The sequence below is a fragment of the Hyperolius riggenbachi genome, chromosome 1, assembly GCF_040937935.1.
Source record: "Hyperolius riggenbachi isolate aHypRig1 chromosome 1, aHypRig1.pri, whole genome shotgun sequence".
Lineage (NCBI taxonomy): Eukaryota > Metazoa > Chordata > Amphibia > Anura > Hyperoliidae > Hyperolius > Hyperolius riggenbachi.
In genome coordinates, this window is record NC_090646.1 from 652,663,101 (window position 1) to 652,688,052 (window position 24,952).

Consider the following 24,952-nt stretch of genomic DNA (forward strand, 5'->3'; position numbering starts at 1 on the left):
GACGCCAACAGGGGCAAACTGTTCATAGTCATGATTTAGAAACACATGCAGTTGATGAACGCCATTACAAAACATAGCCTTGCAAATTCTCTGAACAATTTATTTCCAGCCAGTATTCTTTTTATCACATTTTATCACACTACAAGTAAAACACTGAAGTGGGTCCTTGTAGATCAAATCAATGTAAAATAAGAATTTAGTTGAGGCGCTCCATACCTGGCTCTGATACAACTCTGGCACGTTATTTGGCCTGAGGAAGTGGGTGCAGAACAACGAAATGCGTCGCCTTTGCTTAATAACATTCATATTTATATGAACTTGTTGTTATTGAGGTAAGCCATCTCTAATTTTCTATTTTGAGCTGTTTTTAACTCCTTTTTATCTACGTCTTATGCTCTTTGTGCTTTTCACCCACCTCTGGCGGGGGTGTACAGTGGTACCTAGTGGGTTTGCCATCGATAGGACCTTTGTTGTTTTTCCCAAGAGTGCGACTGCATCCAGCTCAAGTGGAGTTGGGTTTATAGATCTGCTTCCGTTGGTTGCTCCTTGTGCAACCTTGCTTTGTGAGTACCCTAATCCTTTTTGTTTTCCATTACTCTTCTTGTGACGTACTGCACCATTTGGGCTCTTGTTGTCTCTGTGCTCTTCTCTTTTATGCTAGGTACACACCATATCATTTTCTGTTAGATTTTCTATTAGGGCCCGTTTCCACTGGAGCGGTTTTCGCTCTGAATCTGCAGAGTGTCCCCGCAGGCAAATCGTGCGGGGAAACTCTGCCATAGGAAACTATGGCGCCACCGGCTGAATCGCTTGCCCTAGTGATTCGGCCGACAATGCCCAGTTTTTGCGCGGGAGGCAGCAAATCCCATAGCCATGCATTGCACGGCTTCTGGGATTCCCCTGCGTTCCCGCATACCATGAAGTGCCGCCGTGCGTCTCGCAGCCGCGCGCGGTGGCTAGTGGAAACGGGCCCTTAGATTTACCTACCAGATTTACCTGCCAACATGTTGGAAATGTATCTATCTAACCATCTATCTGCCTAGCAATTAGACATTGTTCTACTCAGCAGGAGATAACCAGAAGACAATGCACCAGAGATAATGTCTACAGAAAATAATCTAACAGAAAATCTCTAACAGAACATTGTATGATGAAATTAACAGAAAATTGTATGGTGTGTACTAGGCATTAGGGTGTTTGGTCACCCTACCTTGCAATTTAGTTGATATTCATGGATTGATTGATTTACTAGCTATGTGCCACAGTGAAACCCAAGATATTATGATTATCAGTATAGACACTCAGTATTTCTGTTCATAAGATGAACTTAAAATTACTTTTACGCGATATTGAAAAACATTCCTTCCATTTCTTGGATGGAGACATTTAATGTGATTTTCCACCCACTGTTGATAGATCACTCGGCGCCCCTCACAGTGGAATCAAAACATACATGACCTCCTGTGCTGCCCACCAGTGATGTATGATGACCATCCTACCCCATACATGTCCCCTTTGCATCAAATCATTGTACAGTAATGATGGCTATGATGTCACTATGACAAAGCATGCAGTTCTGGATCTGTGCGCATACAAGCTCTGGGAATACGGTACAGATAGGGGCTTCTCCTAGAGAGAACCCGGAAGTGACGTGGGTGTAATAGTAAACCAAAAATAGTAGAAAGTGGTGGGAGTGGTTGTGTTTAGTGACTGTAAGACATCTTTGGGGACCTGATGACTAAAGACTCAAGATATTTCTCCTAACTGTAGAATATCACTTTAAATTCATTAACTTTGTCTGCTTTACTCTATCCTTCAGGAAGTTCTAATAATTTCTGACAAAATGGAATTGCCACAAATGGTCAAGATCTGATTTTTTGGGGGAAACCTGTGGGTGCAAGATATAAGGCCTTTTTGTTAAGTCATGTGGACATGTGAAAAAAAAGTGGGGATTTCACATAATTACAAGAACAGCAGTCAGAAAGCGGTGGCCCGCAGCTCACATTCAAAAGCTTTCAACCATCTGGGTCTGAATTCAATTCCCCCTTTTTCCTACAGTATGTTTTTTTTTTCCCTAGGTGATACTTTTTAATCTTCTGTTTAAAAAAACTTTTCTGCAAATGAAAAACTACCATAAAGTAGGCATAACAGTACTGTCAAAATCATTCTTCAGTATTCTCTTGCTTGGCTGTGACTTAAAAGGCATTTGATAAGGTGTGAAAAAACTGCTAGTGGGCCCAGGCCTTAATCAGAAAGAAACTGAGTTAACCAAACTCGGTAGCTGACCATCAGTTAGGCAGCTTGTTAACTGACAAGTAGCTTGAGGCTTTAGTTGGCTGGATTGACTTCTTACTAGGAGTCAGCTGAGCCAGATTTGCATGTTTGGAGATTTGCTTGCTCATTACTAGTACTTGGTTAGTTGCAGAGTGTTACTTAGTTGATTGCTGACACACATCTTCTATGATGCAAGCCTGGTCCAGTCTCTGTGGCCTTTTTACAAGAAATTCTCTGCTTTAGCTCACTGACCAATCTTGCTAACCTATCCTCTCTTTCAGCCAACACTCAAGAACAATTTTTCTCAATTTTCACGTCCTTCTAATATTGGACTTCAAAGGAAAATTTGAATCCTTTACCAGATGGGAAATCATACCTCCCAACTTTTTGAGATGAGAAAGAGGGACACTTAAGCCATGCCCCTGACCACACCCCCTTCATAAGAAAAATATGTTTTTTTAAATTCAAGCCACACTGGTCCTTTCTATACTGGTTCGTTTTCTATCATATTAACATTTTAAAATTAGTAATATATCAATTTAAAGGATGGGAATAAAGTTTAGAGTCAATTAAACACATTTTTAGTAAGAATAAACAAGCTTTCGGCCTTGCAGCCTTCATCGGGCCAACAGGATGTAAACCTGACGAAGGCTGCAAGGCCGAAAGCTTGTTTATTCTTATTCATTTTTAATTAGCCAATAAATGGTATCATCCTGATTTAAAACTTCTTGCTTTTACTGATGGCTAACACCGTACAATACCCTACTGCTACTACATTTTTAGTAGAGAAATATATATATTTACAAAGAAAGAGGGACTAAGTCCTGAAGGAGAGGCAAATGAGGAGGAAAGAGGGACAGGGCTCCCAAAGAGGGACAGTTGGGAGCTATGCATACCTCCCAATGTTTGGAGATGAGAAAGAGGGACACTTAAGACACGCCCCTGCCACACCCCTGATCACGCCCATCACACCCCTAGTCACGCATACCATAAAGATTTCATAAGAAAAATATGTTGTTTTATAATTCAAACCACACTGGTCCTTTCTATCCTGGTTCATTTTCCTTCATATTAACATTTTACAATTAGTAATATATCAATTTAAAGGATAGGAATAAAGTTTAGAGTCATTCAAACCAATTTTTCAGTAGAGAAATATATATATTTACATAGAAAGAGGGACAAAGTCCTGAAAGAGGGACAATGAGGAGGAAAGAGGGACAATGAGAAGGAAAGAGGGACAGGGCTCCCAAAGAGGGACTGTCCCTTCAAAAGGACGGTTGGGAGCTATATCTATGTTGTATAACCTTGTTACACCTGTCATCCTTTGCATCATTGTATGTATTGTCCAGCGCTGCGTACTATGTTGGCACTTTATAAATACTATAAATAATCCTATATAATAATTCCCCTGTGTCTCTGCATCCTGTCCCTGTGTGTGTCCGTGTGTTTGCACTACTGTGCATGTGCCGCACGGACAGCCGTTGGGACAGGAGCAGGATGGGCCAGGGGGCCGGGCGGGCATGTGTGCGCAGCGTGCGCGTACGATACGGGCAGGTGTGCGCAGCGTTGACAGACCTAGAGCCCGTTTTTAAACAGGCTTAGGTCACTAGTAATAATAATATTATATAAATAAATTATTATTAAAAATAATAATAACTATGCAAAAATGGGATACATTTTGCTTTAAATGAAAATGGATTCTGATAACATTGACTTTTGTTCTGTTGCTTTGGCTGAAGTGTGACTGTAGTGACTTTAATAGTATCACCGTAAAGGATTTTTTTCCCTCCCAAGTTTTATTTTTTTAAATGTTTTTAGAAAAGTATGTAAGATAATATCTAGAACATAAAGTTGACCGGTTTCAACATGCTGTTTGTACGTCATGCTGTGACCACAATTATCGCGTGTTCTTGCTGTAGGGACCAACCTCTATAACTCAACGGTCACAAGAGAGAAGTCAGTGGACAAACATATTAAGCCACATTCATTTCATCCCAATTCTCGCAGATGTAATTGAGGCACTTTTGGTTTATATATATTCTTCTAGACTCCGGTGTCGTCTTTTGGGTTATGAGTTCAGGTCACCCCGCGACCCCTGGAAGATGAAGAGAGCATCTCCGGGTCGGGGAAATAATGCTGCGGGTGCTGAGGGGGCAAGAAGCAAATTGTCGTGTTGGAAATAAGAAAGATTTCATAGATGTAATTGCCGAGAGAGTTTGCTATTTTTTCCTGCAAAAGCCATTTTCACAGGTTAAAGGAGCTGACTTGTCGAGACTGAAAAGCAACCAGAGCAAGTTTTCATGGACGACCTCACATAAGTAGGTTGGAGACGGAGGTCATTAGGTGCTCTGAAATCAAGTGTTCCGCGGAACCGAGAGACAGAAATTGGTTTGCTGGAGAAAAAAACTCTCAGGAAAGAATTCCCACTATTAATTGTGACCTTTTGTAATTACGAAAATTGCTGTAAATTGGAAAAAAAGAAGGTCTGCACTTTAATAAACTATAAAAAAAAAAAACTATTTTATAAAAATGATGAAATACCCTTTTTTTCGATGAAATGAAAGGAAATGCATTAAGTAACATGAGCCACCAAGTAATATTGGTGATTCCTATCCACTTTTAAACACCCAATTATTTGTTGCTTGTAATCCACTTTGAAAGATCTCTAAAACTGGCCTGTTTTGTCCCTGAGAGCTTTGCATGAAATAGCCTGAGTATAGAGGCACTTTCAGAAGGCATTTTATAACTTAAAGTGAACCTCCGGACTAAAAATCGACTCAGCAGCACTGAAAAGGTTTTGTGTTTCTTTAACAGTTTCACAGCATCAGAACTTTGTTTCTCTTATACAAGCCTCATTTTTAGGTGCACAGAAGAAAACTGCCCGGGCTTTTTTCCCCTTATGCTGTGCAAAGCATGATGGGATTTCTGATTTTGTTGTTCTCATTCTGCTGTTTTGGTGCAATTTTTTATTTTACATTTTGAATTTGACATTTGAAGCCTAGCGCGTGCAGCTGGGAGGGGTAATCAGGACACAGGACAGTTGGAACTGTGTCTCCTGCTCCTTGTCACCTACTTTCAACCAAAAAGATGGCTGCCCCCATGACAAAGATGGCAGCCCCCATGAATCACAAACATTTGCCTGTTCTTTTAAAACAGGGTGGGTAAGAGATTATATTACCTATCTATTTTAATTAACATAACTAATGTAACTTGATGACAGTATGTTTGTTTAGGCTGAAGTTACCCTTTAAGGTGGCCACTAACGGTCCAGCGAAAAATCGTTTGAGCGATTAGAAATTCTGACCGGTTTGGTTGTAAATAATCCCCATTGGTGGACACAATCGATTATGAACGAGTGAAAAAAATGTCGTCCAAATGAATTTTCGTCGAACCAAAATTTGGATTTTCTTGTTGGTTGTGATAGATAGGAAGCAAAAATTGGTTCATTGATGGTGTAGTGAACGATGTATTACAATATTTCACTTCCGATCAGAATTTCTGATCGCTCGAACGATTTTTCGCTAGAAATTGGACTGTTAGTGGCCAGCTTTAGGTAGATGAATCTTTTATGTTTGGATCTGTCAATCAAATAGTTGGCTCTGTACAGGTAGTCCCCAAGTTATGAATGCCTGACGTACTAATCCTGACGTGCTAATGACCTGCCGTTAGGAACGCTGCACCGGGGTTCGATGATGTCACTTCCGCAATACATATGATGCAGAGAGCCTCTTAGAGGACTATGGGAAATCCCTGGAGGCGAGTACAAGTATAAAACAGAGGCATTGATGAAGGCACAGGGGGGACAGAAGGAGACACAGTGGGCATGGAAGTAGGTAAGGGGGGAGGGGGGGTGGAAGGATACTCACGGAGAATGGAAGGAGGCACAAAGAGAAGGACAGAGGCACAAAAGGATGGATGGAGGCACAGAGGTATGAATGGAGGCACGGGAGGACAAAAGGAGACACAGGGGAATGGAAGGAGGCACAGAGGCAATGGATGGAGGCATGGAGGGCTGAAGGAGACACAGGTGCATGGATGGAGGCACAGGGAGATGGAAAGAGGCATAGGGGGACAGGGAACTGGAAGATGAAACAGAGTTGGCAGAAGGGGACCGGAGGAGGCACAGGGGACAGAGGTGCCACAGAGGGAGATACATTGGAAGCACAGGGTGACAGTGGTAGCATAGAGGGGGACAATGGAGGCTGGGTTGGCACAGAGGAGGCACAGAAGACAGAGGTAGCACAGCTCTTTGATTTATCTACAAATTCAGGCTTAGGATAAACCTACAGTCCCTATCTCGTTGGTTTCCCGGCAACTACCTGTGTATAACTCCTAACGCAGAAAATTTGCTGAAAAGCTGGCTCCAGGATCATAACAATCCTGTGTGAGCCCCGCCCAGGCACAGTAGCGGCTTTCCTTCAGGCTCAGGCAGGAATAGCAGCGTCTGCGCCTGCACAATAGAGTAGGTCTGATCGGGCTTGGATATTTCTGCATGAGCCTAAAAGAAAGCCACTACTGTGCCTGGGCGGGGCTCACACAGGATTGTTATGATCCTGGAGCCATGGCGGGTTTTCAGCGGTTGACAATGCTCGAACGGAGGGAGGGAAGAAGACAGGTGACCCCAGTATAGGTAGCCAGGTATAGGTGCCCCCAGTATAGGTTAGCCAGGCACCGGAGCCCCCAGTATAGGTAACAATGCATACGTTCTCCACACCCCAGTATAGGTTAGCCAGACATAGGTGCCACCAGTATAGGTAACAATGCATACGTTCTCCAGACCCCAGTATAGGTTAGCCAGACATAGGTGCCACCAGTATAGGTAACAATGCATACGTTCTCCAGACCCCAGTATAGGTAAGCCAGACATAGGTGCCCCCAGTATAGGTTAGCCAGGCACAGGAGCCCCCAGTATAGGTAACAATGCATACGTTCTCCAGACCCCAGTATAGGTTAGCCAGACATAGGTGCCACCAGTATAGGTAACAATGCATACGTTCTCCAGACCCCAGTATAGGTTAGCCAGACATAGGTGCCACCAGTATAGGTAACAATGCATACGTTCTCCAGACCCCAGTATAGGTAAGCCAGACATAGGTGCCACCAGTATAGGTAACAATGCATACGTTCTCCAGACCCCAGTATAGGTTAGCCAGGCACAGGGTGCCACCAGTATAGGTAACAATGCATACGTTCTCCAGACCCCAGTATAGGTTAGCCAGACATAGGTGCCACCAGTATAGGTAACAATGCATACTTTCTCCAGACCCCAGTATAGGTAAGCCAGACATAGGTGCCACCAGTATAGGTAACAATGCATACTTTCTCCAGACCCCAGTATAGGTTAGCCAGGCATAGGCGCCCTCAGTATAGGTTGGCTTGGTATAGGTGTCCCCAGTATAGGCGATGGAGGGGGGAGCCGCATCCAATTTGTGATCGGGAGAGGGGACCGAGTTCTCCCTCCCTCACCCTGTGGCCGCCCTCCGTGCTGCCTTCTCTACGGCAAAATAAGCGCAGCAGAAGACACATAGGAACAGTTTACCTCCCTCCCCACTTCTAGCGACCATCACTTGCCGCTGGTCTCCTCTGTCTGCATAGCCACTCTCTCTCTCGCTACTTACTTAGCAGGTAATGGAGGGGGGAGCACAGGGGGGGACACCGGAGAGAGGGAGGGAGAGCTCAGGCCCCCGTCTCCGAGTTCCAATGTGGCCGCGGCTCCCCCCCTTCATCACTGCACCTCCCTCCCTCACTGCGCTCTGGGTGGGGACCCACCTTCGCCCGCAGAAATGACCTGCGCAAGGCTCCATACAAACGGCGACAGAGCTTTGCAAATCGATCAGCTGATCAAACAAATCACATGCTTCTCAATGAGTTCTCCTAAATATGACTATTACAGTTCTCTTTAATTATTTGTTTTAAACTACACTGGTTGCAGCCTTCCTTTCTGCTGCCTCTAGGGAAGAGGCACAACGTTATAATACATTGGGACACTGTCCTGTCCACCATTAGATTCTCCAGAGCCAAGATGGTGGTGCGGGGCAGCTAGTAAGTAATAGGAGATTATTTTAGTGTTTTGCAAAGTAGGAGGAAGTATTGGGGGGCTAGGCATGGCGCAGGTTGCAGGTTAGCATGGCGCAGGCTGCAGGTTAGGCATGGCACAGGTTGCAGGTTAGGCATGGCGCAGGTTAGGCATGGCGCAGGTTGCAGGTTAGGCATGGCGCAGGTTGCAGTTTAGGCATGGCGCAGGTTAGGCATGGCACAGGTTGCAGGTTAGGCATGGCACAGGTTGCAGGTTAGGCATGGCGCAGGTTGCAGGTTAGGCATGGCGCAGGTTGCAGGTTAGGCATGGCGCAGGTTGCAGGTTAGGCATGGCGCAGGTTGCAGGTTAGGCATGGCGAAGGTTGCAGGTTAGGCATGGCACAGGTTGCAGGTTAGGCATGGCGAAGGTTGCAGGTTAGGCATGGCGCAGGTTGCAGGTTAGGCATGGCGCAGGTTAGGCATGGCGCAGGCTGCAGGTTAGGCATGGCGCAGGTTAGGCATGGCGCAGGTTAGGCATGGCGCAGGTTGCAGGTTAGGCATGGCGCAGGTTGCAGGTTAGGCATGGCACAGGTTGCAGGTTAGGCATGGCACAGGTTGCAGGTTAGGCATGGCACAGGTTGCGGGTTAGGCATGGCGCAGGTTGCGGGTTAGGCATGGCGCAGGTTGCGGGTTAGGCATGGCACAGGTTGCAGGTTAGGCATGGTGCAGCTTAGGCATGGCGCAGGTTGCAGGTTAGGCATGGCACCGGTTGCAGGTTAGGCATGGCACAGGTTGCAGGTTAGGCATGGCACAGGTTGCAGGTTAGGCATCGCGCAGGTTAGGCATGGCACAGGCTGCAGGTTAGGCATGGCACAGGTTGCAGGTTAGGCATGGCGCAGGTTGCAGGTTAGGCATGGCGCAGGTTGCAGGTTAGGCATGGCGCAGGTTGCAGGTTAGGCATGGCGCAGGTTAGGCATGGCGCAGGTTGCAGGTTAGGCATGGTGCAGGTTGCAGGTTAGGCATGGCGCAGGCTGCAGGTTAGGCATGGCACAGGTTGCAGGTTAGGCATGGCGCAGGTTAGGCATGGCGCAGGTTGCAGGTTAGGCATGGCGCAGGTTGCAGGTTAGCATGGTGCAGGTTAGGCATGGCGCAGGTTGCAGGTTAGGCATGGTGCAGGTTGCAGGTTAGGCATGGCACAGGTTGCAGGTTAGGCATGGCGCAGGTTGCAGGTTAGGCATGGCGCAGGTTGCAGGTTAGGCATGGTGCAGGTTGCAGGTTAGGCATGGCGCAGGTTGCAGGTTAGGCATGGCGCAGGTTGCAGGTTAGGCATGGCACAGGTTGCAGGTTAGGCATGGTGCAGGTTGCAGGTTAGGCATGGCACAGGTTGCAGGTTAGGCATGGCGCAGGTTGCAGGTTAGGCATGGCGCAGGTTGCAGGTTAGGCATGGCGCAGGTTGCAGGTTAGGCATGACGCAGGTTGCAGGTTAGGCATGGCGCAGGTTGCAGGTTAGGCTAAGTGGAGGGAACAGAAGAAGAAGTAATGCCAGGGAACAAAAAAAAACAAGACTCAGATGTGAAAAATCTTAAAACGTAGAATTGCAAATACGAAAAAACATGCAAAGAAATCTGAAACTCGCAGGGATAAGTGTAAAGGCCCCCTTAGGCAGGGTTCACACTTATCCCTGCATTTTCCATATACATTTTCCCCTATTCACATTCATATGCGTTTTTTCACTCTCGCATATTTACTGCAGATAATGAAATTCAATGGTAAATCACATGAGGTGTGTGACTTTATGCTGCAGGAAGTATGTTTATGCCGTCAGATGGAGCAGCTGCTGGAGAGATACGCAAAGAGCGCACTTCTCCTGCTTAGACTGGAGCCGACTGACAGAAGTGTGGGGACCCGGTACCGGAGCTGCAGACATCAGAGGACGGTGGTGTGGGAGCGATCCGAGCGGATGGGGCTGGAGGAAGCTCCAGGTATGTATAAATCATTTTGTTTTAGTAAACTCTGGTTTCTTTTAAAGGAGAACTGTAGCGAGAGGTATATGGAGGCTGCCATATATATTTCATTTTAAGCAATACCAGTTGCCTGGCAGACCTGCTGATCTATTTAGCTGAAGTAGTGGCTGAATCACACCAGAAACAAGCATGCAGCTAATCTTGTCAGATCTGACAGCAGTGTCAGTTTTAGAGTATTAGAGGCAGAGGATCAGCAGGACAGCCGGGCAACTGGTATTGCTTAAAAGGAAATAAATATGGCAACCTCCACATCACTCTCGCTTCAGTGGTCCTTTAACTCTTCAGAATTTGAAACCATAATTGCCAGGAAACTACATAAAATATATATATATATTTTTTTTTCCAGGTGCAGGGAAAGCCAGACGTGCGATTTTCCGTTCTTTCCAGGAATAAAGCGATTATTCTGCGCCAGCGAGCAATTTCTCTGCAAAGAAATGACAGAGAGGAGCAATGACTCTGGTTGGTCTGTCTGATAAATTTGGTGTCTTCATAACAAAATTAAAATTTCAGCAAACAAGGCCCGTTTCCGCGGCCGGCGCGGAACAAATGACAATGGCAAACTGCTAACTCCTTCTGCTTATTCTTCGCCGCGCGCTCGTCATCCATCTCTCCCCAGATTATATTTTCAGGCGAATTTAATGAAGATCATTTATTAAAGCAACGCGCGGGCCCCTGCTCCGGCCTCAGACAGATGCGCCGGCTAATATGAATCATTTCTTTAAATTGGATTATTTTGATGGAGGAACAGGCCCCTGCACTCTGCGGCGCGGGGAAAGCTGCCGCCACTCGCGCAGATTCGTGACAGGGAGGCCGTTTGCGCTCATTAAAAAACAATCTCGTGCGTGGAGCAGGGTGTAGAAATATGGATGGTTATCATTCGCCATCAGTGACACCGTTCGGCGCCCGATCTCTGCTATCCGAGGTAGGAATAATGATCGTGAACAAAGCACATTTTTAGCTTTGTTTACTTAGGGAATTTAGAAATTATTGGCACGCGTTTGGCAGCAGCAGATAAATACTTTGGAAATGCCTTTACTTACTTACTAATGGAAAGCTGTGGCCATTTGCAATAGAGCAAGATGTGATCAATGGCTTTCACTAGGACCAGGTGTTCATCATTGTGAGCAAAGAATTTACAGTAGATGTCAAATGCCTTCATCTCTACCCATAAAGCCGGGGTGTCAAACTCAAACGCAGAGTGGGCCGAAATTGAACACTTGGGCCTAGTCGCGGGCCTAACTAAATGGGCTTGATTCACAAAGCGGTGCTAACCCAGTTAGAGACTTTAGGCGTGATAACCATTGCACCACGCTGGTGAAAAGCCAGTTTAGGCGTGATAAGTTTAGGCATGATAAGTTTAGATAAGTTTAGATCGCGCGCAAAGTCCCGCACGCAAAGCAGCGCCATTAAACTCTATGTGAAGTGCACCAGACTTTGCTAGCGCAAAACTTTTGATCAGCTGTGCACTGCGGTGCTAACCCAGTTGGTGCTTAAACTTATCACGCCTAAACTTATCACACCTAAACTTATCATGCCTAAACTCATCACACCTAAACTTATCACACCTAAACTTATCATGCCTAAACTGTGTTTAGACGTGATAAAGGGCTTTTCACCAGCGTGCTAACTGTTAGCACCGCTTTGTGAATCAGGCCCAATATCTACTGCCCACCTTTCTCCCTTATAAAGTTTCCTGGTTTCTATTGGCCTGCCTTCCTCCCCTATACGGTTCCCTGGTGTCTAGTGGTCCTCCCTCCCCTATACAGTTCCCTGGTGTCTAGTGGTCCTCCCTCCCCTATACAGTTCCCTGGTGTCTAGTGACCCCCAACCTCCCCTATACAGTTCCCTAGTGTTTCGTGCTTCCCCCTCCCTCCCCATATGGCTTCCCTGGTGGTCTAGAGAGGGCCAAACATAATGCAAAGTGGGAAAACCACTTGAGGGCCAAATGTAATTGCTCTGAGGGCCAGATTTAGCCCACGGGCCGGAATTTGACTTGTATGCCATAAAGGGATTAAGATGGAAGGCAGGATAGCAGTTTTTGCTCACCACTGATGGTCACCTGGCTTTTGTTTAGTAGGATTTGGAGGGGGCTAGCATCCACCAGGCCCCTAGTCTTTCTCCAGGCCCTAGGCAACTGCCTAGGTTTGCCTTGTGGATGAACCGGCTTTGCCTCTACCTGACATGAATGAACTCGCTCCAGATATAAAGACATACACTTGGATGTGCCATTGGCACAGCATTTTGACTATGTGGTTGGGGTTGGTTTATGGTTTGGGTCACCAAAAAATCATGTCTTCCTTGCCAGTCCCAGCATTTGCTCCCCTTTCTGTATCACCAGCCTAAATTAAGATCCTGTTTCTGCCCAAAACCTACTTCATAGCATCTAACTTCAACCTTTCCCTTTTAACTTACACGTCCTGCCAAAAACCCTCTTCCTGATGCCTAATCTTAGAGGACAACTGATGTGAGAAAAATATGGAGGCCACCATATACAGGATCTTCTCAAAAAATTAGCATATTGTGATAAAGTTCATTATTTTCTGTAATGTACTGATAAACATTAGACTTTCATATGTTTTAGATTCAACTACACACAACTGAAGTAGTTCAAGCCTTTTATTGTTTTAATATTGATGATTTTGGCATACAGCTCATGAAAACCCAAATGTCCTATCTCAAAAAATTAGCATATTTCATCCGACCAATAAAAGAAAAGTGTTTTTAAAACAAAAAAAGTCAACCTTCAAATAATTATGTTCAGTTATGCACTCAATACTTGGTCGGGAATCCTTTTTCAGAAATGACTGCTTCAATGTGGCGTGGCATGGAGGCAATCAGCCTGTGGCACTGCTCAGGTGTTATGGAGGCCCAGGATGCTTCGATAGCGGCCTTAAGCTCATCCAGAGTGTTAGGTCTTGCGTCTCTCAACTTTCTCTTCACAATATTCCACAGATTCTCTATGGGATTCAGGTCAGTAAAGGTGGCAGGCCAATTGAGCACAGTAATACCATGGTCAGTAAACCATTTACCAGTGGTTTTGGCACTGTGAGCAGGTGCCAGATCGTGCTGAAAAATTAAATCTTCATCTCCATAAAGCTTTTAAGCAGATGGAAGCATGAACCCACTTTTGAACCAGAAACAGGTGATGCGTAAATTTGTACGCATGATGCCAATGCGGCTTGCGTGAAAATTATGCGACATTTTTTTGACGCGTCCAATGCGACCGTCCTCATGCTACTGTTTGCAGCTAAGAGCTATATCTACTCTCAAGAGCTATAGTTACATTCTGGGAGTCCAGATGTCATGGCTATTTTTTGTTCACTTTCTTTGTGAATAAATACTCTGCTTTTTAAGAATTGGCAAGTGCTGGTCATCTTCACTTTTTTGAGTGCCAAAACCACTGGTAAATGGTTTACTGACCATGGTATTACTGTGCTCAATTGGCCTGCCAACTCTCCTGACCTGAACCCCATAGAGAATCTGTGGGATATTGTGAAGAGAAAGTTGGGAGACGCAAGACCCAACACTCTGGATGAGCTTAAGGCCGCTATCGAAGCATCCTGGGCCTCCATAACACCTGAGCAGTGCCACAGGCTGATTGCCTCCATGCCACGCCGCATTGAAGCAGTCATTTCTGCAAAAGGATTCCCGACCAAGTATTGAGTGCATAACTGAACATAATTATTTGAAGGTTGACTTTTTTTGTTTTAAAAACACTTTTCTTTTATTGGTCGGATGAAATATGCTAATTTTTTGAGATAGGAATTTTGGGTTTTCATGAGCTGTATGCCAAAATCATCAATATTAAAACAATAAAAGGCTTGAACTACTTCAGTTGTGTGTAATGGATCTAAAATATATGAAAGTCTAATGTTTATCAGTACATTACAGAAAATAATGAACTTTATCACAATATGCTAATTTTTTTAGAAGATCCAGTATTTTATTTTCCTTTTAAACAATACCAGTTGCCTGGCAGCCCTGCTGGTCTATTTGGCTGCAGTAGTGTCTGAATCACACCAGAAACAAGCATGCAGCTAATCTTGTCGGTTCAGGGTGTATGGCTAAAAGTGTTAGAGGCAGAGAGATAAGCAGGATTTCTTAAAATGAAATACATTTTAGCTGACATATCACTACTCTCGTTTTGAGTAGATTATGTTATTAATTTCTCTCTTATGTTCTTCGTATTATGCTATGCAACGCCCTTTTTCAAGGGCTTCTGAAAAGTGACTGTAACCAATTAAATATGTTAATAAAATGCTTTGAAACTAAAATGAAATACATATGGCAGCCTCCACATACCTCTCACTTCAGTTGTCCTTTAACACTTCTTTCTTAACCAAACCAACATCGCACAGCCAACGCAGATGGTTAAAGGAAAACTGAAGTGAGAGGGATATGGAGGCTGCCATATTTAATTTCTTTTAAACAATACCACTTTTCTGGCTGTCCTGCTGATCTTTCATGCATCAGTAGAGTCTAAATCACACACCTTTAACAAGCATCCGGCAAATGCAGCCAAACGCAAGTCCAACTGACTTGCTTGTTCAGGATCTATGGCTAAAAGTATTTGAAGCAGAGGATCAGCAGGACAGCCAGGTAATCTGCACTGTTTCAAAAGGAAACAAGTATGGTAGCTTCCATATCCCTCTCACTTCAGGTGTCCTTTAAGCCAAGTGATGGCGCCGAAACTAGGGGCACCAAAACTTCTTTGCATATGAAAGCCGTACCCATGGGCGTAGCAATAGGGGATGCAGCCCATGCGCCCGCGGCCCCCCCCCCCCCGGGGCGCGCTTGTGGCTGTTTTGGGGGCTGGAGAGGTCGCACCAGGAGGGGAAAGCTATGGCCACAGTCGCCGGGGAGGGGGTAAGGTCCCCCCCCCCCTCCCTCACCTCTGGCTTTCCACTCTGTGCTCCCCTCCAGCTTCAATCGCTATACAAGTGCAGAGGACTGAGCGGCAGGCAAACATACCTTCCGTGCGTTCCAGCGCGGACACTTCTCGCTCTAGTGACTGACGCAACTTCCTGTATAAAACAGGAAGTCGCATCAGTCACTAGAGCGAGAAGCGCCCGGACGCACGGAAGATATGTTTGCCTGCCGCTGCCCGCTGCTCCGCTCAGTCCTCTGCACTTGTATAGCAATTGCAGCTAGAGGGGAGCACAGAGGGGAAAGCCCAAGGTGAGGGAGGGGGGGGACCTTCCCCCCCTACCCGCCGACTGTGGCCATAGCTTTCCCCTCCTGTTGCGACCCCTCCAGCCCCCCAAAACAGCCACGAGCGGGCCCTAGGGGGAGGGGGTCCCGGGGGAGGGTGGCCCGCTCACAATTTCTGCAGGGGGACCCAGGGGCTCTTAGTTACGCCCCTGGCCGTACCACTAGGTTTAAATGCACTTGCTGTTGTTCTGAAGCCATGTAACACCTTCAAACATAAAATGGCCTGGATGCTTCCTTCAAAGTACACAAAAACAACAGCAGAAAAGTAATCAACTGCAAATATATTTATTTCCACCAATGAAACATAGCATAAACGTATAGAGTTTACATTCATCTACATAGGCCTATATTCCTATGTAGATCCACATGGTAAAAAAAAAAAATTCAGGCTTCAAGCAAATTCTGTTCTGCCTTCCCCCAAGCCACCCTCGTTTCAAGTTCCCCTATGGAGGGGAAGAAGGAGGTTCAGGGTTGGGCCGAGGCAGAGGCAAGAGAGGCTCCAGCTTCAGGGCGCAGTGTAGGAGGGGGCCTCCGTAGAAACGCATCTGCGCAAAACGGCTGTAAGGCTCTCATCCCCCAGCAACCACCGCACAGCTTCACCAGCAAACCGGTATGTTAGTTCTCAATATGCATGACATTTGAATCCTCATGTTGCACCATGTGTTATGAATAAACAAGCAGTTTACAGCAGTGCCGGCATTTCTCATCTTTTTCTCCGCCTGCATGAGAATATAATGTGTATAATATCCAGATTGTGAGGTGACGTTGCCTTTATTTGATTTACTATATTTGATTTTCTATAAATCATTCGGTCAGAGGGTACCCTTCCCTCAATCAGCTGCTGCTACTGTTATTAGCACAACCCTAAGCTTTGTGAATAACCATTGATTTTACAACAGCCACCAATGACTCAGCTGTGGCTATTGTGAAGTCATTTTTCATTCTTGTGTAAATTTCATAAAGTTGGCAAATAACATTTCCACATGGGAGTCAGCAATGGCATCTTTCTTTATTATCTGTTAATCTACAGTGGGGAAAAGTGTCACGCAAGGAGAATAGCAACGTCTGGTTCCAGCAAGGATTCTATTGATAAGAAAAAAAATGACTGACAGTAAGGTTAGCTCTAAGCACCCTTAAAGAGAAACTCCGACCAAGAATTGAACTTTATCCCAATCAATAGCTGATACCCCCTATCCCATGAGAAATCTTTTCCTTTTCACAAACAGACCATCAGGGGGCGCTGTATGGCTGATATTGTGGTGAAAGCCCTCCCACAAAGAAATTGACTGAGTACGTACTCTTGGCAATTTCCTGTCTGTAAACCCTGTTGCATTGTGGGAAATTGCTGATTACAGCTGTTTCCAACTGCCAAAACAGCAAGCAGCAGCTACATCACCCGCCAGCAGTTAAAATGTCACCATGTGATAAATGTCAGAATATAAATCAGGGATTTAAAATTAGAGATGTTGCGAACGGTTCCCGAACCTTTCGCCGGCGAACATCTCAAAATCTCTGGGCCTTCTACTACTTCCGGGTCGCAATGACCCGGAAGAGTACGCCTGCGCTGCCCGGTGGAGCGCGTCCTAGATCGCGCTCCTGTTGCCGGGCACTTTCTGCACATGTGCGTGACGTCATGATTGACGTCACGCTCATGCCCAAAGAGTGCCCGGCAACAGAAGTGCGATCTAGGACGCGCTCCACCGGGCAGCGCAGGCGTACTACTCCGGGTCATTGCGACCCGGAAGTAGTAGAAGGCCCAGAGAGATTTGCCCGTCGAAACGGTTCAGACCATCTCTATTTAAAATATTTTACAATGGGCAAACACTGACTAAATCATTTATACATAACTATTGTAAAAATGAAGCACTTTTTTATTACATAATTTTCACTGGAGTTCCTCTTTAAAGGACAACTGAGACCATAAAAACAATGTTAAATGTAGTACATACTTTTGTAAGTAATGGCATCCTCTGGCAGGATATGTTGTCCGTTCCGCCCAGTCTGCCTTCTTTTGTCCGTTATAAGTCCTGTTAGTAGGTCCTGACTAGTACTAGTCAGGACCGTTGAAAAGGAAGTAATGGCCTTCGCACATGCACAGTAGCCTCCCTATAGTCACTGTGAGCGAGCGCCAGGCAGGAGAGCCACCAGGAGGAACGAGTGACAAAGCCTGCTAAGGATGCCATTACTAACAAAAGAATGTACTTCAGTTAACATTGTTTTTTTGGTCTCGGATGTCCTTTAAAGAGACTCTGTAACAAATTTTTCAGCCTTAGTTCTTCTATCCTATAAGTTCCTATGCCTGTTCTAATCTGCTCTGGCTTACTGCAGTCTTTCCTAACTGCACTGTCTTTGTAATAAATCAATGTATCTTTCCTCTGTCCTGTGTCGGGCTAAAGCTTGATTGTGTGGAATGTGCAGGGCTGCTTGTGATTGGTAGAAGTGATACACACCCTCTGCAGGCCCCCTGCATACTCTGAATGACTCATACACTATGCTTAGCTGAGCCTATTAGAAGCTGGTTAGTTTGTTTGTAAACACTGCCTAAAACTGTTAATTACAAGCCAGGATTGCAGCAGAGAGTGGCAGAAACAGCACAGAGGGGCACAGGAGAAAATAATGAATAGAATAGTATGCTTTTTATTGTAAGAATATTAGAGTACAGATTCTCTTTAAGGTGTCCATGAATAACACAACCTTAATTGTACAATCTCCATTCAAAGTATATTCATTTAGTGCACCCTTGTACGACATAGATTTGGTAGGATAGTACAATCAAGATTGTAACATTCATGGCACCTTTTCTGTCCTCCTCAATCTACTGGTCCCCCCTCTCACAACACCCATTTTCCATGTCTACTTAATGTAAACTATGTGCATGGACCTAACTATAAATCATGAAGCCCTTCTGAGTTCACATCCCATGTTGACCGACACGATCAGAAGGCTCTTGTGCCAGGAAACAAATAATGTTTTCAGCCATCATGATTTCCACCATAACAAGTGTCACCCCAACAACAACTGCTCTACCTCTCAGAGGTGGCAGCCACTATGCCGGGAGGAGGGAGAGTAAAGCCTGGTACACTTCTATTTTGATTGACCAACGATTGGCCATTGTTACCACCTATTTAGGTTGAGGGCCAACAGATTTGAAATACTATAGACAGATTGTCAAGGTAACCAAACTCTCATACTATATGGAGGTAGTAAACTTGGTCAGTGATTGGCCAATCAAAATTTAATGTGTGTACCAGACTTAAAAAGTTGGTGTCCATCACAGTCCTGGGTCCTCTTATAGTTGCAGGGACTGCTGCCCCTATAATTTTGCCTCCGATGTTCTTTGGTTCATTTTTAGGCTGATCATGATCATCTAATCACCGAAAAATATTTTGAACAACTAATAAATGAATGCTGTGCCTCTTAACAACTTCTCCTACCAAAATATATTCTCCGTGGGGAACTGGCTATTGCTATTGGGCATCTCAGCTTGAACACCAAGGGGTGGTAGTGAACTACTGAGCTTTACTGATGTTGGTTTCAAAGTCTCATACATGTGCACATGGTCACCAATGGGCCGGTACTGCAACTCAGCGCTAGCCCAGATCTAGGATAACATTATACCTCCCAACTTTTTGAGATAAGACAGGGACACTTAAGCCACACCCATGCCACACCCCAATCATGCCCCACCACACCCCTAATCAAGCCCTGACACACCCATAGTCACAAATACCAAAAAGATTTCATAAGAAAAAATATGTAGTTTTATAATTCAAACCACTGATACTTCTATACTGGTTCATTTCCTCCATATTAACATTTGAGAATAACAAATATTTCAATTTAAAGCATTGGAGTAAAATGTAGAGCCAATTAATCACATTTTCAGTAGATAAAATACATATATTTACATAGATCTGTCCATCAGTCCTGAAACAGAGATAAATGAGGAAGAAAGAGGGACAGGGGAACTGGGTTCCCAAAGAGGGACTGTCCCTCCAAAAGATAGACAGTTGGTAGCTATGGATAACATTTATCCCTGTAGTGACCACTTAAAGTGCACATGTAAGAAAAAAAGTTCCTCGGAGGGGTACTCACCTCAATAGAGGGAAGCCTCTGGATAATCCAGTGGCTTCCATCGTCCTTCTCTACCAGGCCGTTCCAGCGATGCATCCCCTGAAAGACAGCCTACAAGCCCTTGTCAACACCTTGCACATGCATAGCAGCATGGACTCAATCAAGCTTGGATTTTTTCATCAAAGCCCAACCGTGCTACTGCGGATGTGTGAGCCATCGGCGCCTGCAATGGTAGCAAGGACCTGATCAGACTTGGCTGTTTCCACCGAAGGGTCCATGCTACTGCACAGGTGTGTGTGTGTGTGTGTGTGTGGGGGGGGGGGGGGGGTAGGGGGCATGTGCCTGTGAGCTTTGGGGGTCTTATCCCTGGAACAGCCTGGCAGAGGAGGATGGGGAGAGCCTCTAGAGGATCCTCTGGCTTCCCTCTCCTGAAGGAAGTGACACTATCGGAGGCGCCCTTCAGAATTATGTGTACCTTAGATGTATAGTAATAGTAAATAACTGGTGATTGGTCTAAAATTACTGCGGTTATCCAATTTCTGTGGAAAAATTCTGCATTCTCCTATTGGTTCAATGCTTTTGAAGTCTGTGATTGGAAATCACACGATTTCTGATCGGAAATATCGATGCTCTGGGGTGCCAGACTAGTTACTCCTGAATGTTTTCCACCTGCTCATTGTCTCTAGGGTCCACCTCATTCCCCCAATGAGTGGTGAATGAGTAATTCTGAGCTGGGCATGCGCGAGTTCTGAACCAAACATGCCCAGTGAAGGAAAAGGCTTGTCCACACGTTACCTTCATGTATAATTGCCTCCCTTTCCTGGGCTTGTGTGGTTAACAACTCACACATGCCTCGTTCAGAAATGTATGGCCAAGGGGGCTCCTTGAAAAGGATTCACCTGACGGGCCAGTCAAATATTAAAAAGGCCAAGGACTCTAATAGAGAAAGCATTACGAGACCTTAAAAGACACTCCAAATGTATAACGCATGTAGAAACATCTAAAAAAATCTTTACAAGTGGGATATAAACCCCTAGACTCATCTCATGGCCTCCTTTTCTTTACACCAGTCTCCCTTGTGCTGGAGAGAATGCTCCAACACGACACTCCACATATTATAAAAATGTCCTTCGATCACCCCTCTTTGGAACTTGATTTACGAAGTCATCTCGATTTGGCTCAAAACGCAATACTAATTTCAATCTTAACCAATCATTGGGACTTATTCTAATAGGCTTAGACACCATCCCTCCCTCCTTTAGAACTATAACAGTGCATTTGATTTGTGCTGCAAGTTTATTTTATCTAATTGGGGGTTGATGTTTGAAGACAGGAAATAGCCTACTGTTTCGATGAACAGGCCTCCAGAACCAGGTTAAGTACCGTATATACTCGAATACAAGTCGACATCGTGTATAAGTCGACTCCAATATTCAACCCTCTTAAGCTGGAATGTTTTATTGACTCAAGTATAAGTCTACCCAACAAAGTTAATGGCTACACTTGGGGCTCAGAAGGGGTTAATGACTGCACCGCATACAGTATTGCAGCCATTAACCCCTCCAGGCCCCCAAGTGCTGCAATTATTCACTCCCCCTCCTGCAGCCAAGTGTTTCCCCCTTGCCCCTTTACTTGTTAATTGTTGTGGCCAGGACTTTCAGACCTGTTTTCTTGGTATTTCCTTTCCTCAAAGTATTACTTACCACTGGGTAAATTTCTGCAAATGGGAATGTCACTATTAGTACACACATTACTCAGTGTGCTCAGTGTTGCCTGTGACTCGTGTACAAGTCGACGCCTACAATTTTATGCAGTGAATCAGACCTAAATTTCTAGACTTATACTCGAGTATATACAGTAAATTAGCAAGCAAGCCTGTCTAGGCCTTGCTCTTTGTTGATACTCCTTAGTACACACTATTTGTGGAAGGTTAATTACAGTAAGAATAATTAGGTGAACTACTCATGCTCCTCACCTATGGGTTACTTGTAGATCAAGGTCCTCATTATGTTTATTTCAAGTGCTTATGACGATTTGGTATTCATTATAATGCTGGCTTGCTGTTTTGAAACTTGGCAAATTGATTATTTATTGTGCTTTTATAAACTTAATAAAAACTATTGAAAGAAAAGAAAAAAGTCAAAGGATGGGGAACGGGATGGACCCTGAAGACAATGAGAATCATGAAGACTTTCAGGAGTAAGTGCATTCAGCGATTCTGTGCTACATTCTAATTATATATTTCGTGTCAGGTGTACTTAAATTCTTGCTTAAAGAGGAGCTGTCAGCCATACTATCTCAGAAAAAAGAAGCACATATGTAAGTAGATAAATACTTGCTCTACTTACATAACATATGTATTGCACTGATTTTGATTTTAGTGATTTAGTAGGATTTTCCATTTTGACTGTCTATCTTAGTAGTAAAAATGTTTCTGTACCGTGTTAGCCAAACAATATATGTAGGTAGAAAAAAACAAAGTCTTGTAAAAGTAATACCTTTTAATGGCTAACTGATAAAGTTAAATAATGCAAGCTTTCTGGGATCTAGTCCCCTTCTTCAGGCATATTTCTAGATGTTAGCTGTAGTAAAACACTGATGCAGGGAAGCTGCATGAAGATGGCAGTTGTACTGGTTGCTGTTTAGCAGTTAGATGTCAGGTGATCAGCAGGCTGGAGCCATGCTAGATTTCATGTTTGCTTGCATAAGCTCACTGGCTCCAGCCTGCTGATCACCTGACATCTAACTGCTAAACAGCAACCAGTACAACTGCCATCTTCATGCAGCTTCCCTGCATCAGTGTTTTACTACAGCTAACATCTAGAAATATGCCTGAAGAAGGGGACTAGATCCCAGAAAGCTTGCATTATTTAACTTTATCAGTTAGCCATTAAAAGGTATTACTTTTACAAGACTTTGTTTTTTTCTACCTACATAGACTGTCTATCTTGAAGCCAATCCTGCCATCATTTCCTCCCTTAGGCCTTGTTCACATTATAGGCGTTTTTGTAAAAATTTAAGCGCAGGCGATTTTCAAAATCGCCCTGAAAATGTTTGTGCAATGATTCTCTATGAGAGAGTTCATATCTGAGCAGTTTGTTTGCGATCTGCTTTTCGAAGCAGTGCTTGGAGCATTTGTGAGGCGATTTGCCTCAATAGAAGGTATAGGAAAAACGCAAAACGCTCACAAAATCGCTTTGGCAACCAATTGCGCGAGTGTTTTTTTTTTTTTAAATACATTGTATTTATTGTTTCTGGATTTTTTCTGGTTTAAAAGACGGAAGCACTCTGCAAAAGCGCTTACAAAAACGCCCACAAAAACGAGTGGAAACGCTTAAAAAAACACGTAAAAAAGCCCACCGCGGACGGACACGCAAACCGAGTGCAATGTGGACAAGGCCTTACTCTGTCTATCATTGCCTGCCCTCCTACCAGTCTTCAGACACTCCCACCCAGCTCTGCAGGGGAAAGTGTATCGTCTCAGCATGAGAAATATTGGCCAATCAGAGAGGAACAGAGGTGTGGGAGGGGAAAGCAGGATGGAAAGAGGCTTCAGCCAATCAGGCTGCATTATTTAAGTCTGAGGGGAAAGTAAAGAAGAACAAAAGAAAACCCAGCATGCCTTGCAACTTCCTTTGTGCGGCAATGTACCAAATAAGAGACAGGGAAACTGGGGAATGATGAGAAGAAAAGTAAGACAGATTTTTTAGCTTTTGGATTGCCTGGTTAGCATCCTTATTACGTGTTTACCAGGTAAAAATAAAGAATTGACTTTTGATTTTATGCCTGACAGTTACACTTTAATCACGGATTTGGTACAAGTATACAGATCAGGTCTTCGGTGACTCCATACTTGTTCCAGGCATGACTCAGACACTATCACTGAAGCCACAAGATCAGCATGACTGTCAGGTAGAGCACTTGTCATTGTTTATGGCAACATAAAGATGGCAGCTTCCGTAGTGCTCTCGCTACAGGATTCCTTTCATCCAAGTTGTCTAGGCTTCCTTGCTTAGGTAAGGGAACGGCTCTGCTGCAGAATATTAAGTACAAACATATATTTGGCTTTTGGCAATCGGGAGGCGAGACATTTTATCTGACTTGATGTTTTCCTTCGCTAATGACTGCTTAATTAGCATACCCAGGAAACGCGCCGTAATAGCGATGAGATAATGCGCCAATTAAATCCATTTTAAGAAAACACAAACTCATTTTTTTTTCGTCTGCAGGATGAAAACTTACAATAAACAAGAAAACGGGAGCCTGGTCTGCGGTGCTTCATGAATAAGATATTAAACTCGATGTTGGAATTAGGACTTGGAAGGCCGTACATAACCGTAAAGTTGTAGCTTCCATATTTAGGCGGCAAAACAGTTTGTCAGAGGAGTTGAGAAGTGTAACACCTCATGCATAAAAGAACGAAAATCATTAACAGTCAAATATTTATATCTGAAAGGATAACTGTACTTCTAAATCTTTCCTCATGGCAAGCCGTCAGCCGCGCCCCTGATCCGTGATGGAAACGCACTGCATTGCTGATTTTGCCCCATCTGCGGATAGGAAAAGTCAGGTTGTTTTATTTACATGCAGATGCAGTAGAAGGCCTCGTGGACAATCTATCCAGGGCTGTGGACTCGGAGTCAAGGAGTCTAAGCAATTTTGGGTACCTGGAGTCGGAGTCGGTGGTTTCATAAACTGAGGAGGAATTGGAGTCAGAGATTTTTATACCAACTCCACAGCCCTAAAAGTATTAGACTAAGGATTCGAAGTCAGAGTCGGAGCAATTTTGGGTACTTGGAGTCAGAGTCTGATGATGGTTTAATGATTTTTGTACCGACTCCACTGCCTTGTATCTTCTCTGAACTCGGTGACCTTTGTCGTAATAACCACCAACTTGAAAATAAAGATTCATGTACAAGTATGAGGACTGTTTACCACAGAGTGGGTAGGGTGGGATCAGGGCCGGTTCTAAACGTTTTGATGCCTGAGTCAAACTTGTAAGGATGTGCCCCCCCCCCCCATATTTGGAATGATTGCACAGCACCCGACAATTTACTCTGCTTCATTTAATGTTCTCACATGACATGCTGCAGCTCAACTCAATAGCACACTGGCTGGCTGTGAGTCTGTGACAAACAAACTGCTCACCCTCAGCCTCTCCATTCCTCCTCAGGAAGGTACACACAGTACAAAAATGCTGCCCCTGTTGCAAATGTTTCACCTTGCCTCGTGAGAGAACCAGCCCTGGTGAGAGTGGTCAAATGCAGAAAGGAAGGAGGACTGGATCAGGTGGATTAAAGGGTGGTGGGGACAGATAGAGAAGAGAGAGATCAGCTATATGGAAGGCTAGT

At 44.6% G+C, this 24,952-nt stretch overlaps 1 protein-coding gene across 23 annotated transcripts in view; it reads right to left on the reverse strand.

Annotated features, from left to right (window-relative positions):
• CELF4 (CUGBP Elav-like family member 4) overlaps window positions 1–24,952 on the reverse strand; it is a 1,336,489-nt gene that overhangs the window by 9,598 nt on the left and 1,301,939 nt on the right. The gene's annotated exons all lie outside the window — the stretch shown is intronic.